The following is a 6,000-nucleotide window of genomic DNA, read 5'->3' as shown; positions in this document are numbered from 1 at the left end:
TACAAATTGGATTAGCCACTTTAATACTTTTTATGGAGATAAATGTCCCTTGAGGGCTGCAAATTTTCCTCGATCAGAAAGTCCAAATTGGCAATAAGTGAGCTTTCCTTCTTTTCTTTTCCATTTGATTCGTCAAACCCCCCACTTTTGTTGTTCTTATCCAGGAGGGATACTCATGTAGATAAGGTCCAAATAGGGCACACCTTATGCAAGAATAAAACAAAGCATGCACTGCCTAGATGAGTTCCTTCCTTCATTGAATAGCAGAACTTTTCTCGAGGAACAAGGTATTCAAAAGCGTTTCCCATAATAGAATTTGTCTTGAAGTACAAGTCAATATGGGAATAGCTTTGGACTACAAGCCAAGTCAACATGGTGACTTCTTAAGTAGGGTGTGTTACAACAAAAACTAGCCCCAATGTGGAAAAATCCCTGTCACCAAGGTGCAAGCTCATGCTGAACCTAAGGGGCTTCCCGCTGTGAGTTTGTGACCATAAAAGCTCTTCCCTACTTTAGGCTAGCTCTTTTACTCTGAAACCTGGTAATGCGTTTTCAATAAGGTAGATTTAAGATGTACAAATGAACATGCAAGTCTAGTATAAAATGAGTATGTTTGAGGTGCAAATCTGATTTTAAGTGATGTTATTGTCATTAGTTTTCAGGTTTTCAAAAAATGAAGCTGGATAAAGTTTATGATTTGGAAACGAAAGTTCAGGTGCTTAAATGCAATTTAGAATTTACAATTTCTGAATTAAATATGATGTAAAATTTCAAAAATTTATAACAGAAATCAAGAAGGTAAATTCTAGAATGCAAAATATGTGAAAGAAAAATCTAATTCTAGGTCTAGAAATGAAGTATTTATACTCGAATGCAATCTGGAAATTAAAATTTGTGTTAAATCTCAATGTTGGAGATCTAGAAAACAAAATGAAAGAAAAATTTAATTTAATTTCCAGAATGTAGAAATTTAGAATTTAGTTTATGGTCTAAATTAGGTTCCAGGCAACTATGCAAGGCTGGAAAACGAAATTTTGGAAATGAATAATGTACAAAAGAAGCAGAAAATTCATGGTTCAATTTCACATGTATTTTCCATATTGCAAATGAAGTAAAAAGAAGGTTCAAGGACTAAGTTTTTGGTGGTGAGAAAGGGTGTACTATAAAGAATCGGCCTTTGACAACCAAGAAATATGCGTCAACGAAGGACATGTAAACAGAGAAGATTTTTCAAGATAAATATACATGGAAAGCGCTAGTTAAAAACAAATCTGAAAGAAAATATCAACAAACAGACAACGTTAGAAGGCATTCAAAATCAAAATTTCTTTACAGAAAAGTTTTCCAAGACTCGATCTTTGAGTGCCAAAGCCTTGGACATCATCAATCACATATGCATCGAAATTATTACAATTCCTAACTGTAATTCAAGTAGCCATTGTCGCAGTCGTGGACGAAATTTAAAAACATCTAAATTTTGTTTCAGGAAAAAAACAAAATTGACCAATCATTTGACAGAAAGTTTAAGTTGGCCAGCAAATAGATAAGGCGATGTTTGATCTCCTCTTACAAGTATTTAAAGATGATAAAAATATAAAAAATCGATAAAATGGTAGGGTTTGAACTGTGCTTCGGGCTGCTTTAATTGAATATTATGACAAAATTCGCACAAATGCCTTCGACTTCTCTGAGCACGCCCTGTAAATTTAACAGTGACCTGTGCTTCACTGACATTCTAGGAATCATCAAAAGTCTGCATATGTGGATGCTATAGAAATCCTAAGAATTGGAAGTTAAATGAACGAAATGAGATGTAAATTTCAGAATTGAGCCTAGGTGTGTTTGTTTAATTTTCTCCTAGATCTGGCTATTACTATAGTGTAAGAAACTATATCAAAAGAAAAAAAACCACAAGAATTTAGGAAATTGTGAAAAACAAAAACAAAAAGTTTGTGAAAATTGATATGAATGCCACTAATCCGGGATCTAGTAACGGGACTTCGAAATCTTCGACATGGGGAATAATATAAACATGAGGGTATTGTAAAAACTACCTGGTTTTGGTGCCTGGTCGATGTGCTTTCCACTCTGGTGGTAACATGATTCTACCCCATTATACTATAAGGCAACATAGCTTTATAAAAACAGACACGCAGAACACAAGCACATCCAGAAGTCCCCTTTATAAAACCCCTTTATAACACTAGTAATAATTAAGTTTGAACACATAATTTCATAGCGTATTTTGTGATGGCAAGGTAAACCGTTTTCTTTTCAAAAATAATAGTTTAATTGTTTAACATGCAGAAAGAGAAATCTAAGAGCAATAAAAGAAAAACCAGAATATTCATGAAATCAAATCCGTGAGCAATAAAATGAAAAACTAGAATATTCATGAAATCAATTTGGCAATTTTGATTTTTTTTTTTTTTTAATGGGTAAATATAATAATAGGAAACTAGATAATTATTTTATCAAAACTTAATTTCAAATTTATAAATCATTTAAGAGTCTAGACATTTAATTACATATTCCACACATAATTTGTTTTCCAACAAAAACCGGAAAAGAAGAAAAACACAAAGGCATCCAATAATTACTACAACAACTTTTTCCGTTTATTATGTTTTACAGAGCTGATTGAAAACGTGAATGTTAATAGTAGATGCCGTAGCCCCAATAGTGATTCAAGCCCATGTGATAAATAAGTAGACCTACTCCCCGTACTTTCTCTCTCAGCCTAACTGGGTCCACTGATCAGGATCCACTCTTCTCTCTCAGCCTAACTGGATCCACTCACTCAACTGACGGGCGAATCCTGGCTGGATACTATTGATTATGAATTCTTACAGCTTTCCTATAACCTTTATATCCCTACTTGCTTTCAGTTTAGTGCCTCATCTATCCAACTAGGCACTGAAGTTCTATCAATCCAATTGGCTTTCCAACATTTATCAAAAAAATGTATTTTTTTTTATGGGAACTTAAAATTTGGGGGAAACTTCTCATGCACTTCTCAGAAGTAAAAATGAAACATCAAAAAAACTAATATCCAATTGGTTTTCCAGCATTTACCAGAAGATTAGTGCACTAATCAGATTATAGCAAGGGTTAAAGAAAAAAGCGATTGAAATTTGTACAAGTAAAAATGAGAAATTAAAGAATGAATAAGCGCGCGAAGGTTTAAACTCCAAACTTTGAGGTTCGTCCGTAACTGTATAACTCTTTCTATTAGCCTAGATTTCGAAACAACAAACACGCAAACGAAGAAAAAAACAAGAAAGAAAACGTGTAACGCTCACCATTAGTCTCTAATTCGACATGAAAAAGAAGAAAACAAGCATCGAGCAAGAAAAATCTTTATTCACCAGGAAAATTCTTTGCGGAAGTTGAGGCAAGGAGCGTAAAATAATATATAAACGATATCAGATCTAAATCAGCCTGTGATTTGTGGCTTAGAGCCCCGCACATCAAAATTTAAATTCTACTCTGCCACCGGGAGATCACAAACATACTTACGACTTAAAACGACATCTTATTCATCAAAGTACAGGCAAAAAAACCAAAACAAAACCTCAAGCAACGAAGCGAAGGAAAGGAAACAAGAAATGAGAATAAAAGACGATCAAGTTTGGAAAAAGAAAACCATACAGTTTCATATATGAGTCTAAGTTGGCCTCGTATACCGCTGTTGAGCTCCAAATCGTATCTAACAAAACTAGTCATGCATGCATGGGCCCATAGGTCTCAAGGGTTAAACATAGCTCTGATACCAAGTGTAAGGACCAGTTGTATACTCAAGTGTAAGGACCACATCCCGACTATATACATTTTTTTTTTCATCACAGCAAAATACAACCAAAAGAGAAACACATTGGGAATTCATTTCAGGATACATATCATAACTTTTACATACATTTAACTAAAACCAAAATAGTATTGCAACACATATGTACCATTCACCAGAAGACGAGACTCTATTTGCTTATCTGTTGCTGGTATTCCCTTGTTGTCGGTCACCTCTGTGAATGAATGGCGATGTACTTGATCCGAATGCGATGACCCACCGGTTAACCTCCCAGCCTACTCCTTGGGTACTCTTCTTCCCCGCAGACCCCCGAGCTGCAATGGGGTTGTACAATGGAGAATTGCAATAGCTGGTAGAGGAGAGCACTCCTTGGCTCAAGAGTCCCCTCTCTAAAATCCTCTACCTCACCAAACTCACTATAGGATCGTAATCACTGCTTTGACATCATCTCATCCATCCAACAATAGGGTTCCCAAAAAGTCCCTTCTCTCATGGCTTGCCCCTTCTTTTATAGGAGTCCTCATAGGTGACACTTGGCATGTCATGCATAATTAGTTATTTTTTATAATTCAATAGCTTGATTATTCATCCACCAAGGGTCTCCCAAAATTATTTACTTAAATTTTAATTTAAAACTAATATTTTCCTCACCTCAACAAGATTCATATTTCTTCTCCTAGTTGCCTATTTATCCCCCTTTTTATTCCTTAATTTGGGTTCATTATTAAAGTCAAGTAATGAGTCAAGATTTGATCCCGTATCTACCCCCCTAATTTAACTCAAGTTATCTCTTAGATGGATATTCTTATGTTGGTTGTTGCCACATGGAGGTTCTCTACATTTAATTTATTATTCTTATTTTAATTCACCTTCCTCTTCTCTTAATTAGGCTTAATTAGTTTAAGATTAATCTTTATCCTTAAAATTATGTCCCTCTTTCCCCTTTTACCTAATTAAACTACATAATCTACTTAATATTTTCGAACATGTGGACGGTAGAGTTTTTAAGATAAAATATTTTATTTCTTCCTATGATCCTCTTAACCCAAGTTTTATTCTTGATTTAATTACCTCGATTTCTAACATCATTTACCCTTGATGTAAATTTACCTAGTTTTCATTTCTTGATTATATTTATTAATTAATTTATTTTTAATGATTCCAAGGTGCCAAGTTTGGGTCGTGCCCTTCAAGAACTTCCCTTGAAGCTCCAAGGGTGCCATGCCTAACAATTTATTTGTGATGCCAAGGGTGCAAAGTTGGTCGTGCTCTTCAAGAAATTCCCTTGAAGTTCCAAGGGTGCCACGCCACTTGCCCTTCAAGCATTCAGTGACTACGAGGGGAAAGTATAGGTGCAACATCATAGACCGCTATCATCTCTTATGTTGCCTGCTATAGTGAGACTAATGGTGTCGGGGATCAAGGAATCCGCCTTGATGCGCGCCCCTCAGTAAAATCCTCATGAGCGACCCAACTTGGGGACCTGCCCTCATGGCATCGTGATCTTCAAGGCGAAGGTGTTTCAACCCTTCCAGCCCAAGTCACGGTGGGAGTGCTAGTGGGTGAGATCAGGGACATTGTCCCACCCCTCCCATGTAGTTCCATCCACTTGTACAACCCCATCACCCATATGTGAGTCATTCAGCCAAGCAACTAATCTGTGCCTGCAACCATTAACATATCATCAGAATATAGATAAACATATATAGCAGGTTTCAAAATCGACTTAGAATTTCAAAGATAAAATAATATAAATTTTCATCAAACCAAGTGTCGTCAACTCGTCATGTGCGAGTGCCTCTGGTGGTTTCCTGCCATACTCAATAATAATCAGTAACAAGGTTTCTCAGTGTTAGTCATTGTTAGAATAGCATTATTACCATCACCTGGTCATTCACATCATTGTTCATTGTGAACCAGAACTAATGCAAGTAGGTAACACATCCATCATGGCTATCATCATCATAACATCAATGGAAGCATACATATTCATCAAAGCTATCAACATCATAATATCAATTAGATAACAAACATAACCATTTATGCCACAATCATTATAATATCAATAGAGAACATGCATAACCATTGATGCTATCTTCATCATAATATCAATGGAGATCATACATAAACATCACAACCACTAATATCACGACCAATAATAATAGAGTCATGTGTCTGGATCCTCAAGCTGA

Source organism: Pinus tabuliformis, chromosome 9 (genome assembly GCF_031772625.1).
Source record: "Pinus tabuliformis cultivar Carrire ecotype Pingquan chromosome 9, CPIR1, whole genome shotgun sequence".
In the NCBI taxonomy this organism is placed as follows: domain Eukaryota; kingdom Viridiplantae; phylum Streptophyta; class Pinopsida; order Pinales; family Pinaceae; genus Pinus; species Pinus tabuliformis.
Note: the sequence above shows the minus strand (reverse complement) of the source record.